The sequence below is a fragment of the Rousettus aegyptiacus genome, unplaced genomic scaffold, assembly GCF_014176215.1.
Source record: "Rousettus aegyptiacus isolate mRouAeg1 unplaced genomic scaffold, mRouAeg1.p scaffold_m13_p_18, whole genome shotgun sequence".
Classification (NCBI taxonomy): domain Eukaryota; kingdom Metazoa; phylum Chordata; class Mammalia; order Chiroptera; family Pteropodidae; genus Rousettus; species Rousettus aegyptiacus.
The window spans coordinates 11,854,488-11,870,228 of record NW_023416293.1 but is presented as its reverse complement, the minus strand read 5'-3'; positions in this window follow the sequence as shown (position 1 = coordinate 11,870,228).

The window sequence follows — 15,741 nt, the reverse complement described above, 5'->3', positions numbered from 1 at the left end:
ACTGTTTGAACTTTGAGTGTGCACCCACCCACGCAGATCCTTTAGCAATGGATGAAAGCTTTTCTGGCTCAAGATGTTTAAGGTAAACTTCTGACCCGGTCATTGGATAACCACTCAGCTATGCTGACCCAGAAGCGACTGCTGGGAAGCCTGGCTTAAACTGCAAGTCTCAGGAAACAGATTTGATCCCGGAGTATTGATCCGTACGGGATTCTGTAAGCAAAGCCGGCCAGTTTGAGATGAGACTGTCTGCCTCTGAGTTTACGATGACACCAGGCGGCTTTCCAACTTATCTCCCTCCAGCCCGTTTCCTATTAGTCACCCAATGAGAGCAAGAGAAAAAGGTTCTGTTTACGAAGCAGTTTCTCTCCTTCTCTCTCTCGCTCTCTCTCTCCCTCTCCCTCTCCCTCTTCCTCTCTCTCTCTCTCTCTGTCTCTCTCTCTGTGTCTCTCTCTACCCCTCTTTCCTGTACCACTTCTTCCTCTCTCTCTCTTTTTTTTTTAGTTTCCATGGAAATCCAGCACAGAACTAACTAGCAGACAGAAAGCAATATTGTTGCCTGGGTGGGGATGGCAGTAAGATGGCCCAGAGAGGGGAAAGTGAAATCCCAGAGACCCCAGGAAAAGCGGGTCGGCCCTCACCTGAAAGAGAGTTGCCTAGGTAGGCGACCCATCAGCACCAAGGGGTCTAGCACAGACCCAGTCCTGGGAACTCGGGAAAAGAGGAAGGTCTCAACGCCTAGAAGAAATGTGCCACGGGTCGGGAAGGGCGAGGAAGGGCTCTATGTCAGAGGAAGCAGGTGACTGGGCAGGTGATAAGGAATCAGACGCAGGAATAAAGTGGAGAAGAGAAGCCACTTACTAGAAATGCGGCGAGAGTCAGGAGGTGTGCACCGGTCAAACTCAGAAGGGGATTAGCAAGGAGACTGGCTTGGGGCTGACTGTCCGGTGTAGTTTGGGTAATGCGCAGAGCTCAGAGAACGCAAGGGCGATGAACGCCCGGTCGGCAACGCCTTGACACTGCATTCGGCCTTTCCGAAAAGCAGCGTTTGTTATAGTTCCCCTAACTTTTAAGGGGACAGAGACTTTTTCCTGAGGGTTTTTAGGGCAGTGGAACTACTCTGTCTGATGCTGTGATGGTAGATACAGGTCATAACACGTCTGCCTAACCCCACTAAGCGTGGACGCTGTCGTAAATGATGGCCTTACACCCTGGGTGCTGACGATGTGTCAACGTGGTTCGCCAATGATAATACGTGTACGGCTCTGGTGGGGGACGTGGATCATGGGAGGGAGGGAGGAGGGGAGAGAGGGAGGGAGGGAGGAGGGAGGGAGGGAGGGAAAGTAAAAAGGAAGAAAGAGGCTGAGCCAGGCAGCGGGGAGCCGGGCGGGGTGCGGGGAGAGGCAGTGACTTGGGAATATTTTAGCAGCCTGCGCTCCCCGCCCGTGGGCTGCTAGTCTCTTTCACAACCGCTGACTAATGCCCTCTCCCAGCCTCATCTTGGGAATGCGATCCCCTTCCTGTGCACTCAGCCAGTGCACTAGATGTGACCCCGTGATTGGAGGGGCCAAGACCTGCGCCAGCAACCTGGGGAGAGGCGGACGTGGCCGCCCAGGGCGACGCTGCTCCTGGTGCTGGTCATCGGCGCAGGCGAAACCGGCTCCGCGCGGAGGACTTGGCCCCCGTCCTCAGGAGAAGGTGCCTCGGGGCCTCGCTTCTGCCTGTTCTCAGGCTCCAGAGTGGCTGGGCCCCGTCCTCACATTTGGTTTGAATCACACACACACACACACACACACACACACACACACACACACACACACACACGCTGCACAGATCTGCCCGAGGGAATTAGAACCTCGCTTTCAGGGCCTCGCGGAGAAGGCAGGAGTCAAGAGAGGACTTGCCAGTTGGACTCAGACGTGGCCGACTGGTTGCCGACATGGCCCACGTTACCTTAGGACCTGGTGACCCGGCCGTCTGAGAGTTCACGAACCGATGGAGGAGATGCTGGGAACGGTCGGGCGTGGAAAGCGGAAATCAGACGCTCGGAGGCAAGAAGGGTAAAAGCCCACGACGGGAAACTCCGAAGGGGGCACGGTTAACAGAAGGAAAAGGTTTCCAGAATGATTTCGAATATCATCCCAATACCGCCGTCCCTAACAATCCCACTGCCGATTTAGGTGTGGCTGGGACAAGGCGTGTGTCACTGTTCAGCTGAGGTTTCTTAAATTCTTAACGTTTGCCCGGAACCACGCAAAATGCTACAGGTGATTCCTCCCTCGCTCCTAAGACAACTAAGTTTGTGGGGTGCTGCCGCTACGCCCGCTTTACAGACGAGACGCCTCCATGAGAGAGGGCATGCCGAAGGGACAGCATCGCGACGCGTAAGGGGAAAATTACGCTCCGGTTTATGAAAATACTGACTTTTCCACAATTTCTGTTCAAAGCGGCACTAACAAGGCCGGAACGGGTCCCTTCCCTGGAGGCGAATGACAGAGCGAACAGGTGTTCGATTTGCTTGACAGCTCCAGGTGACTAGGTGAGGGGACCTGGAATTCAAAGTCACAGGGGTTTCCGGGACACTGTCCGGACTAGTTACCAACGTCGGCCATGGCGCGGGGACCCAGGAGCAGCTGCATGGGCTGCGTGTCGGCCGCTGCTGAGAGAGGCCCACGGACGGCAGCGGGAGAGCAGGGTGCTTGCAGAGTGACTGGCGGAAGCCGAGCTATGTGGTGGCACCGGGGAGCTCACCCTGACTGACAGAGGCATCTGCAGCAGGCGGCCTCGGGAGAGTCTGCTGCACATGAGGGGAGGCCCCAGCTTGCTCTTCAGAGCCACTGGCCAGGTATCCAAAGGTAACTGGTAAAGGAGGGACCCTCGTTGCAGACGAGCAAGATCTTGGGGAGAAATCAGCCAGTGACGTGGTGACTTGGTCTCAAAAACAAGGCAGGAGCCAGAGGCCTCGTCCCCGGAGGACAAGTCGATAAGTCGGAGTGAGAGCAGCAACATGGCTCCGTCACAGCCCTCGGCAGTTAGGGAACTCGGTCCGCAGATGTCTCTCCACACAGTGCCTGCAATTCTTCTAGAATATGGAGAGGGACTAAGCCAGCAACTGGGAATTAAGGGACCCTGGTTGTTGGTGAAACTTGAGAAAGCTAGGTCCTCACACCCATCCTAGCGAGAGAGGATGGGGAAGAACTGGTCTGGCCACCAGTCAGAGGAAAAAGGCTCGGAGGCGTGCAGCTGACCACTAAACTAAAAGGAAGCCGCGGCTCTATGACCTCTACGAAAACTACTGCAGTCTGCACCCGCCCCGTTTGCAGAAGTGTGGGTGCAGATCGAGGGGCAACACTCTGCATTTTGCATTTGTCAAAAACAAATCTGGAGAACTGCGCCCTGGTCTGGTGACCCCGCATCGAGGAGGCCAAGGACGAACCGCAGGTTGGCGAGAGCGTATTAAAGGTGCAGGCGAGGTGACCGAGGCTGGGGATTGCTTTGGTTTCGTTTGCGGGTCAAGAGAGGACTTTTAAGAATCCTTCTTCTAGCCAAAGGGCTAGCATTTGGAGGAAGACTCTGACTTATTCGTAGTAAGTCCTGAGGGAATAATTAAAACCAATGGGTGACAGGATAGGGAGGCTGATTTCTAGTGGATAAATGAAGTTTCTAAGCAGTAAGATAGCTTTCCCCCCCAGGTCATTTCTCCACAGATTACCCCCCCCCACCTAGTGGCATTATCAGATGCCCCAAGGGGGAAACTTAGGGAATCTCTGGGGTAGACAGATAAACCGGTTTCTTCATGGCTGAACTCCTCAAACCCTCCAGCATTTAAAACTTCTCCAAGAAGAATATTTGCCAAATTAACTGACCAGGAAAAAACGGGAGCCTGGAGTCTCGCCACGCCCAGCCCTGCGGGGCTGTCTGTGCAGGGCGAGCTGAGCTGCGTCCTTCACACAAAGGACAGAACCAGGCTCTTTGCCTGGGGGTTTCGGCATCTTTCCATGAATCCTGGCACTGCCCCGTTGGGACGACTGCTCAGGATGGAAGTTTCTGTTACGCTCACCACTTCGCTCTTAGTGCTTCGTCAGTGCGCACAGTAGGTGCTCCATCACCGTCTCTTCATGATTAAATAAAAGAGTGAAGGGCGATCCTCCGAGAGGAAAAGGCGGGAGATGAGACGATCTCGAGAGAGGAGCTGGAGGTCAGCCTGCGGGAGGCGTGCCAGGTCTCGAGGGACATCAGAGTCACCGTGGTGGCCCACGGCCACTGGGCCTATTTCGGCATGGGATGGTGTTACCCGTCGCCCTGCCCACACGCAGCCACTGCACCAAGCCAAGGATTCTTTCAAAGGAGGAGACGATTTTAAAATCTCAAGAGGGGAAGGAGTACTTGGTTTTTAAAAGCATGTTCGATGTGCTTCCGGTGTACTAATAGAAATGACAGCCCACAGAAACGCACGGAGTGCCGCGCATTAGCAGGGAGAGCACTTTGCAGGGAGCCACCAGCGGCTTTAAAAAAAGTCGCTGAGAACCACGGCTCTGAGTCTGCCCTTGCCCTTGGGGAGGATGCCGCTTCAGGGCCCTTAGTCAGGAAATAGCACATAAGCCTCAGCATTGGAGGGAAAAAATAAACATATAATCCTACCGCGGAGCAATTAAATCCACGAGAAAACCTACTCGGTTAACCAGCTGAGTGCTGGAAACGTTTGCCTCTGCCTCGTGAAAGTCATCTCTCACTAACGGCTGTCTGATCTGCACCCGCAAGGATTACTGAGCGAGGAGTGGCAGATTCACCTCAGACAGCAGCTTAGCGACTCATCGCCAATGTCAGGCCGAAGCATTTGGGGGGAAGTGGGGGAGGAGGGCCCGCGGTGAACTCTGGGGGTGTCGCTTCTGGTGGAGAGACAGCTCACCAGGATCTGCGTGATGGGAATTGTCATACGTTGAGATTTCCTGCAAGGACTCGAGAACGTCCAGGCTTGTTAACGGAAAGTTATTTTGTGTGCACGGTTCTCTGACACTGTTCTCTTTCTCCATATTCTTTGGGACAACGGATAGAAAATCTGTAGTAACACCTCACCGTAGGAATATGAGATTATTTCAGATTGTCACGGACACAAGATCAATTACCCTTCAACTCCCAACAAATGCTCAGCTTTTCTGGCCTCGACTCCATCACCCCCTGAGATTACATTATACATCTGTTGCCGTTGGTAACCAAGACTCGGAGTAAATGGAACTATAGAAATCTATGGCCCTTTTTGATTTTCAGATGGTTGGAATTTTCGGAAAATGACTTAGTTTATTTTTGGTTTTTATGGTTCAGATATTTATCAGAAGGTCAGTAGGCCTTGGAAACTTTAGATGACTGGAGCTATGTTTTAAATTAGAAGATTGAGGACTTATCCAAAAACTTGAACTTACAAAAAAGAAGAATTGTAAGATAAGTAGGATTTCAACCGCCAGCCCAATGCCCTGTACGTCCCATTCGGGGTGTCTCTGTGAGCCCCTTTCTCTTCAGGGCAGCTGCCGCTAGTGTTGCAAGGACCTTCCCGGTGTCCCCACAAAATCTGTTTGGGATTTTTCTCTCAGTCTTCACCCTGTGTTCACCCTTTGGACTCGAAGGAGGAATATTGCTAACCCAGGGATTTTTGTAGTTCCAAATAACCAGAATATTCAACCCAAACTTGGCCTCAAACCAAAAAGAGAATCTATCAGCTCACGTATTGAAAACTTCAAACGTTCAGGCATATCCTGGTACGAGAGCTCGAATTCTATCTCCGGGACCCATTTGCTTTTCTCCGCGCCGTAACTCAGCTCCCTTTGAGTTGATTCTATTCTCGGGGAGCCCCCCAACCCCCCGACGCACACACACACACACACACACGGCCCCCAAATGGCCTCCACCTACCCTGGGAACAACTTCCTTCTAAGGTTCAAATCTGCTAGAAAAGAGCGAGTATCTTTGACTCAGAATTCTCAAAAAAAAAAGAAAAAAAAAAGTTCCAGACATTCACATTGCTTAGAACAGTCTGGATCTTATTCCCGCCCTGCGCCAAGAGAACACGGGGGACCAGTCAGCTTGGGCCTCAGGCCAGTTCCCATCCCCAGAGCTCGAGCCCCATCTAGGCCACGGGGGATGGAATGGACAAGGAACGATCCCAAAACAAGCAACAGACAGATGTCCATCATGTCCAGCCACGACCGTCAGCTCCTCCTGGGCTCAGGTTCTCCTCGACACGCCAGCCACGAGGCGCTCCCCACACCCCTAAATCGCCATGTGCTCCTCGTCCTCACGCCATCCCGCGTGCTGGGGTGCATGGAGGGGAGATGGGCTCGCTCTGGGAGCCGGAATCACCGGGCTCCGCCCAGTGAAGCTCCCTCCAGCCCCGCCAGGGCTGCCGGGCACCTGGTGCTTCTGATCATCTAACTGAAGCACGCCTCGTTTTGAAAATCTGTCCCAATGTAGGAACAATGATGATAAAATGTCCGCAGCGGAGGCGGCGTAGTGCCCAGCAGCACTTGCCGGGGTGGCCAGTAAAATCTGGGAGCGTTTTGATCTCGGTTGTCTGAAAAATATTTAAAGACTTCCCCTCTAAGCCATTAATCCTTTTGAAACTACTAAGCACCTGACACGGCCATTCATTCGACTTAGAGAACAAGCCAGCTTTGAATAAATACGAAGGACAATGAGCTAAGTAGCGATGGGGAAACAAAATAAACTTATTTTGTGCTTTCGGTTTGTTTTCGAGCGGATGACTAGAGCTAAAAGAAGGGGAGACATGGCACATTTCAGTCACCACACATTTATCCAGAGGTTGCCAAGTGCCAGAGCAGAGCGGGTCCCGTTGAGATGAAATAAAGACGACCCTGCCCTCAAGGTGCAAATATTCTAGCAGGAAACAGGTCTTGCGAACGATACACACACTAACACACCCACTACCCGGTGCCCCCCAGGCTGGGACCCCCGTGGCCTTCTCACTTCCAACATTCCCACCTGGAAGAGAGGTGAGCGGTCTTGCTTCCCGACATTCTATGCCCTCCTCGGCCTCTTCCAACGGATGACTGACTCCTCGTTCCCTTTTTTTTTTTTTTTTCCTTTTGCGTTACATCCTGCTGCGTCAGGCCCATCACGGCCCATCGCTGCCGCTCTCCCTACTGCTGTGAAAAGGCTGCGAGCTGAAGGAAGGCTCGCTGAATAATTCAAAGGCGGCCTCTCACTTCCAGAGGCAATGCTCCAGTTACCTAAGATAGCATTAGGCCCCTGCGCCTTCCACCTGTGCCTGGGGCGGGTCTCCATGGGCTTCCTCTAAAACAGCTAATGGATCAGCAGTGCCGACAGCTACCCCCCAAATCCTCAAGCGTCATGGACTTGGCCCAAAGTTGAGGGATAATGCTGTGTGTGGACGAGGAGCTGGTCAGGTGAGTCGGTCAACAGCAGGAGAGTAAGCAAAAACGATCGCCTATGCTACAATAACGTAATCACGGTTATGTAGAGTTTTTTTTAATCGAAAAGTTTTATCGACTTCCTCCTTACCTCCGGCCGCCCCTCCGTTATTTCAATAAGCACCTTCACCAACGAATTAAGAGAAACGCAAATCATTAACACATTTAACATACTTGTGTCGAATTGTAAACAGAAACGAGACTTTTCCCGAACAATATGCAGGAAGGCCTAGGATTCCCAAATAAGCTTCGCTCCTGCCCATCTGCAACAATATTGTTCCAAAAATTCCTTAAATTATGATCGTACTCGCAAGATTTCTAGGTGTGACGATTGAAAAACGCTGATTTAGTCAGGGATAGATATTGAATATGAGCTAAAGTTAAAGGCAGAACGGAAACAAATCCGAGAAACAAGGTCCTCTTTATACCCAGCCCGTGGAGGCTGCTCGTATTAGTTTAATTAAGCTCCTGGATTAATTTAGTAAACCCCTCCTGATTCATGCCTTACTGTGCAGGGAACCCAGTGCCATTCTGAGCTGGGCTCACTTTTGGCCTTAGGAACGTCAAGGCACGTTGAAGGATGAGTGTGTGTGGGGAGGAGGGTGTGTGGGGGGGTGTTCGACAGGAGTTTCCTTATATAAGGCACAGGGGAACCTTCTGGAAAAGATCTCTTCAGGAAACAGATTTCTAAGGCAAACGCGTTTGATAAGTGACAGAAGTCCAGATGAGAGGAGCGAAAGGCCAAAGAGATGGCATGGGGGGGGGGCTTCTGGAAGGTTGAGAGACCCCCAAACTATTTCTGTTTTCAAGACTCCTGAAATGTTATAACAGTACGAAACGCCAAAACCGAGTTACGGAAACAGGCACTTTTGCAAATTTACATTTAATATATTAATGATTTCGACACTAAAACAAAAACACGTGGCAAATAACTGTGCCAGTCAGGAGACAGAAGGATTCGCAAGCATCGCTAACTCACGATTCAGCGTAGGTGAGGTGACCCAGTCTGGGAACACGGGAGCATGGCCGTGGCAGAAGGCCGTCTTCTGTCAGTCGGGTGGCTCGCTCTGAGGTGGTACGAAGGACCTCGTTTGGAGTCATCCCCACGAGTGGCCTGCAGGTGGCTGCGTCTGTTACTTAGAGTGTCTCGCTGGGTCCGCACTGACCCAGCCTGAATCACGTGCCCAGGGGCCGCCGGGAAAGAGCGAGTGGAAACCGCAGAGCTCTTCGGCGTAAGCGCTGAGAGACTGAGAGACGCTGAGCTGGCGAACCTGGGGCCAACGAGCTCTTCGGGGACTTTGCTGACTTGAGCAGCCGCAGGCGGCACCTCAGACATTATCGCTTCCACCGGGCATCAGCGGCCTTGGCACAGGTGTTGCTGGGCCATCAAAGCAGTGGCCAGGTCTTCCTTCCAGGCACAGAGAGCCGAGCTGTCACTTTCCAGTGCTGGTTACGAGAAAGAAAAACAGTGAGAGCCCGGTCACCAAAGGCAGGAAGATCGCAGGAGCCAGGGGAGAGCAGGACGATCTCGGTCCATCATTAACCCTTGCCTGCCCTTTCCCTTGGGGGCCTCGTCAGAGAGCGCCTGAGGGGAAGGAGCATCGTTTCTCAACAGCCAGCTGTAGAGAGACAGACCAAGCGGGAAACACTGCCTGTGTCTACGTGACCAAGTCTGTTTCATCCCAGGGTTTCGTATTTAGAAGCCCACTGGTCCACAGATAGAAAGTTCATTCTCCAATATAAGTTTAATCGGGGATTTTTTTTTGAATATTTAACTAGGACTCTATATGCTGGTTCTTTTGTCTTATTTCTAGATTGTTTCAGAACTCGGAAAAAGAGAAATGCAACTTACCGAGGCTCTCAGACATTCATCATCATCATCATCACCATGGCCATCAACATCACCGCCATTATCATCACAGTAGTCTCAAGTCCTGGTGCAATGTTTGGCCCTAGCGGACACGTAAAACATATATTCGAGGGAATGAATGAGAAAATATACTCAGTCCTCACTTCCAGGCAGCAATATCTGGTTGGAATTTGAAGGGTGTGTTATAGGTAAAAGACAGATTCAGAGAAAAATTATTTGATAATTGTTACAATGACTCGGTCCCCACCCCCCCTCCCCCCCACCCCCCACCCCCAGAGCTGGTACATCCTGGAAAACACAGCTAACTCATTAACCGATTTGTGTTTTCCAAAAACATCCTCTGAGCACTTAACAAGCACCAGGCACCCCGAAAGAAAATTCCCACCTTTAAGCGGTTTAGGCTCTGGGTGGGTAGGCAGACCTGAAATTCAATATAACAAGTGATTTCCTAACAACATAAACCAGTTACTGTAGTAGCATAGAGGAGGCGACAATTAAGTCTGCCTGTCAAGAAAGTTAGGAAAGTTTTAAAAAGCTAAGGACCAAAAAAACGTCGCCTGAAATCCAAGGATTCACAACATGGTAAAGAAACGCACGCTTTGGGCGTCAAGCAAACTAGCGGGTGATTTTCAGTGTTTCTTGAAGCCAGAACACGGAACAGACCTCAGTTCCCATCAGTCAACGAGTGTTAGCTGAGGGCCTACTATGTGCAAAGAACTGCCCTGGGCCCATGGTAGCCACAGAAAAGGACAAAGACCCCAGAGCTCTGTAGACCTTCTCGGCTGTCACTCCAGGACCGCGCCCTCGGGCCCCGTGCTGGGCGGGCACCTCCTTCCCACAGTGGTTCCCACTCAGGAGGTGGGTGGGTGTCGAGCAATTTGAGCTTTGGCCCAAACCTGAACCCGTGACCCTGGACCTCTTAATGAAGAGGATTAAATCTGGAACAAGCTGACATTGAGCATCTGAGCAGTTTCCTGTGTTGCAGGTAGTAGAAAATACGATTATCACGGGACGAGGATTCCTTTGCCCTGAAACCCGATAATCACGGAAATGGCCACTTAGGATTCCGACACTGGTTGTGATGGGGGCTTCGCCAGTGGGTGTCCTGCAATGCAACCCAGTTTGAGATAGTGTCGCATCCCACAGGTTAAGGGCTTAATCCGATAAGACTGGTCCTCCGCTGTCCCAATGCTTTACCTGTCATCCGTGCTTCTGACCAACTGGCTCTGCAGGAAGTGCCCACGACCTCCTCTCGTCATTTCCTTCTGTGACAGCAAAGCCTTCAGTATGGTCGTTGTTACGGCCTGGCCTTGTCATGGCGACAAGTAAGGGAAGGATCTGCGTGGACCAGTAAAGCGGGGAACAGACCTCCCTCATCCCATGATAGCAGGGTTGATCCAAAGGGAGATAGATAGAAGATTCTAGAACTGTAGAAAGTGCGCAGGAAAGGGAATGGTGGCCCATGGTAGAGTAGGGGTCACGGTCTGGAACTGTGTCAAGCAGAGACACAGGTGTGGCATGACCGACCTGGGAACCAAGGTGAGGCGAACTTCCACCACCCGCCTCTTCCCCACAAAAACTCAGATCGAGCACATCTGAGTTCCAATCCCAACTTCACTACTCAAAAACGAAGTAAATTGGACCAAGTTTCCAACTTCTTTGAGTCCCAGTTAGACCCCCAATGAGAATACCAGTCCCCAAGGGGATTATAAGAATTCAAGGAGGTACAGTGCCTGGCAAATTGTCTGTATTTTTCCTTCTCTCTTTTCATTTTACTACGAAGAGGAGATGGTGAATAATTAAAACTGTCATCTGTTCCCCTAGTTCATTAGATATCTGCTTTTAAAGAACTCAAAGGATGTAAAATTAAATTTTAAATGGTGCCTGTGTGGACAGAATTCACACGCATCTGGAAAACTCAAAGTCGAATCTTTGTTCCCGCTGCCGGCAATTAGATTTTTCAGTATTTCCCTGAAATCCTCTTGCTGTTTCATCAAATCTGATTGGGGAGGATCACGTGATTCCCTAGGGTCTGGGGTTAAGCATTAGATATGAAAGTCACATAGACATGCGGAGAGATGAATAATACGTCTCAGCTCATTTATTTTCAAAAGCTTTTTGAGGCAGAAAGAAGAGGCGGATGGGAAGACCTCCGCAAGAGTAATCAGGTTTACCAGGCGAAAAGATCTCATTTTTACAGTTTAATACTGTGAAGCAGGATTATCTTTGATAAAATAGTTATCTTGGAATTGGAGTAGCTGCCGTTTTTATGTGTTTCTCCCTTACAGTAAAAAGACGTTATAATGGATGTAACAGGACCACGTGAAAATTTCATTTTGCACCTGCCCACTCTCTTCCCATCTCTGCGTATACTGTAACTAGTTCATTAAGCAGCAATTTCTTAGTTATCGCCTATACGTTTTTCCTGCACCATCCAAACAACGCTATGTTCTTTTGTTTTAATCCATGAAAAATAGGACCTTTGCATTGCCCTTACTTTGAAGGTGGAGGCGATAATTAGCTTGGGCTGTTTGTGCTTTAAGCAAACCAGTCATTTCAGCGGAGAAGAAAATTGGACGATTAATAATAATGATGGACTTTCGGCGCTCATGATTCAGTGTTATTTAACGTGAGTCTACATGCAGACAGTTCCACGTCAAACGACCCCATTCCCCACCGCACGTTGGGAAACGCAGCTCCTGCCATTATATCCAGAAACCTCGATCCTTACGCTACAAAACCCTTAACGTGTGGCTTTCTCCCTCATGGTCTCAAGACGGCTCCGCTACGTCTTCTAGATACTGTGCCCTCATTGTAGGTGGGGGGAAGGGGTCATGGCAACAGAGTCAGCATCCCAGTAAGTCTTTGATTTTTTCCCCGGAAAACAGTAGCTTTCGGTGCATCTTCACGCAGTAGAGAGCAGCTTGCATCTCGCTGGCCAGAACTACATTCACATTCATTGCTAATTGCAAAGGAAGCCTGTGCGGGTGTTGGAAACGCTCTATCGAGGCTTGATGCTCAGCTAGAAATGGTCGCTTCTATTTCTATCATCCTGGGCATATTCTTCCTCTTGCTCCTGTGTTAGAGTCTCAGGTTCTCGGATGCTTACTTCTTGGTTTACTCCCTTTTTTGATGGCGCCCATCCTTCGGTAGGTTTTTTGAAAAGGAGAAGTAGATTTTTGAGACCTCGCATACCTGAAAATATCTTTTATCTCGTGTCGCGCTTGAATGATAGCTTGGCTGAGTAGAATTCTGGATCAGCAATAATATACGTAATATATACATTTACATACAAATATATACATATATATATTTTGGCTTTCGAAAGTATTGCTTTATTGTCATCTAAATTCCAATGATATAATAAAATATAAGTATTTTTAAATATCCGTATTTCCAGTGATGCGATTGAGAAGTCCGAGGCCATTCTTATTCCAGAACTTGTTTATATGTTCTATTTTTCTTTCTGGGCATTTTGTGCCTGATCTACTACCAAAGTTCTACAAGTCGCTTTGTTCTTTGTTTATTGTTTGGGGGCACTTGTGGGCCCTTTGACTCTGGAGACGTATGTCCTTCAAGTCTAGAGGAAGTTCCCACATTGTTTCTTTGACCATTTCCTTTGCTCCAGGTTCTCCGTTCTGTTTTTCCTGGAATGGCCGTTAATTACCTATTACACTTCTTGGGTTGCTCATTTCATTTTCTTGTTTCTGCCTTCTCTCATGAACCGTTGCTTCTGCTTTTTATTTTTTTTCTTTCTTATGATATGTTGGCACGATACATCTTTCTCCATCGTTTTCCTCTTCATCTGTGTCTTCGTATTTGAAGGACATAAACAAATACGTCTAATGGGAGGCAGATGGCAGCGTAGCGGCCGCAGGGTTTGGAGCCGAGCGGCGAGGCACTCTGCCCGCGACATTCCTTACGTAACCTGTGCCGAGTAAGAGACAAGGCAGGACGGTCCGGGTCAAAGAGCGACATCTGCTCATCTGTTTGGTACGAAAAGGCGGAAACGGAATGAATTTAAATTCCAGCCCTTGTCGGGTTTGGCCGGGACCGGGGAGCCGTGCGACATGCTCCATGCTTCCTTCTCTTCTCCGCAGACCACGTGTTTAGGGCAGCGATAGCAACTTCTTCTAATACCGAGGGGACAAAAGTAGGTGTTTATCTTTAAGTTTGAGAGAAACGAACACAAGAGTGAACTTCTCGATTCCAGAGAAGAGATTCTCAGCGTAAGGGAGAGGATCGAGAAGGGGAGGAGGCAGTGACATTTGGTTTAAAAATTTGTAAACTTATCGTAATTGTTCCAAAATTAGGTACACGTGATCAATGTGCTTTATTTTTCTTTTTAGTGTGTGTGTGTGTGTGTGTGTGTGAGAGAGAGAGAGATGAAACAGATATGGAAAAATGTTGTTAATTGGTAAATCTAAGTGATGAATATACATGGGTATTTATTTTAGCAATCTATCATTTTTCTATATAATCAAAGTTTTGCGATTGAAAATGTCATCACGATTAAAGAAGACAAAGCTTTGTAGTTTTTAAATAGTCTATTCAGTCCATCCAGGGAGTTTCCAGAAGCTCCATTACCAACCCCCACATTCCCCTCCCCAAGGCTCTCTCTCCACCCACTTAGAACTTGGGCGAGAACCTTGAGAATGGGTGCTGGAGAGACACACCCAGCCCTTCCCCCTCGCCACTCCTCCTCCTCCGGGACCTCTAGCCAGCCCAGCTGGGAGCCACAGCTCTACAGGCACTGCTGACACTGGAGTCACTCACCGAAGCAGGCTGGGCACCATCACTCCCCTGGGGAGTTCTACTCGCTTTGAAGTTTTAGGCATAACCTTCCTCAGAGGCAGCTGCTTGGACCAGATCAGCCTCCCAAGGTCCTTTTGGTTATAAATGTGCCCGAACGCTGAGCGCGAGCATTTGGAGCCTGAGGAGTGCGTGTCATGACTCCCTTTCTCCTCCCCGGTGGTCTGTCGGCCCGGAGTTCTGACGCTGGCTCGCAGGGCTGGTTTCGCTCTGCTCAGGTGGCTGTCCTGCGTCCAGTGTCTGCTGGGCAGAGTTTCCAGTGGCAGCGTTTCCCGGAACCCCCCACGTTCAGATGATATCAGACCTCCTGTGACCCTGCCACCACCGGATCAGAAACACGACATCATTCCAGGACATGGGCCCTTCCAACACAGAGCCAGCTGTCCCCCGGGCTTCTGTCGCTGTGAGCAACGAGCCATGATGTCAGGCAGCTGTGAACAGGTGAGGCAGACAGCAGACTCACCTGAGTGGTGGGCGGGCTGTGTTGACCCCACCAAAGTGCAGGGACTTCCGGGGACAGGCCGTACAACATACTCGACATACAAAAAAATAAAAATAAAAAACAACACCATTCTACAGTCGAAGGCCAGACTATAAGGAAGGCGACTTTCTCCTGGCGAGATGGGGTTAGTGTTTTGTTGAGTCAGGCAATTTGGGCAGATGTTGGAGTGAATCCTCACTGCTGATCGGCTGGAGGAAACCGACTCTGAGTACAGATGGCACTTGCGCCTGGACGAAAATGGGGCGCGAAGCCTTAGGGGGCGTTAAGAAGAGTCGAGGCCTGCTTTAAAGACGTTTGTGATCCATAATCACCTTGCGATAATGACAGAGGCCAAAGCCGGCGGTGGAGATGAAGAGGCGATGCCCATCTGCGAGGATAATTGCAGCCGCAACGACAGACAGTAATGGTTTACGGAGCTCTTGCCGTGCGCCCGGCGCTGTCACCTGGTGCCAAGCATGCTCATGGCCTTGCGAACAGCGCGACCAGCTGAGCCGGCCGCCGTCCGCCTCACAGCGCTCTTAACCTTGTGTCCTAGGACAGCTGACCATTGTCCCCCGCCCGGTGACGCTGACTCTGTCGGATCAGCCTCCTGCCATCTGGAGTGATTCAAAGACATCTGCCTTTGGATCGGAGACAGGCTCGGGCGGAGGGAGGGAGGCCTCAGCCGCGTGGGTCCTGCGGGCGCTCGGCCACCGTGTGGAGCCTGAGCGAAGCCGAGAAGCATCGGTCCCGCTCCGGCTCACAGGTGCGTCGATCCGAACGACGTCTGCGGGCATCATCCCGGAGCGGCGAGCCTCCCGCTTCTTTGCCGTCTACACGGCCTCGTGCAGGACTCGCCTCACGCCGTGCCTCAGTCCTGGGTCCCTGCCTCTAATCTACAAGCTCCCCCCGCCCTTCCCCAATGCACCCCGTTTGCCCTCGAACGCTGTTTTTAAAACTAGTCCAGGAGGTATTTGCTCCCCCACTTTCTCTAGGGATGTGTTCGCCCTCCTGCTTGCCCCGTGAGCAGAGGCTCCCCGTCGCTGCCCGCCGCCTGGACCTCGACTCGTCACACTTTGGGGGGTGCGGGTGAAGACGTGAGGACATCTCTTCGCCCCTGGCCCGTGAAGTAAGGA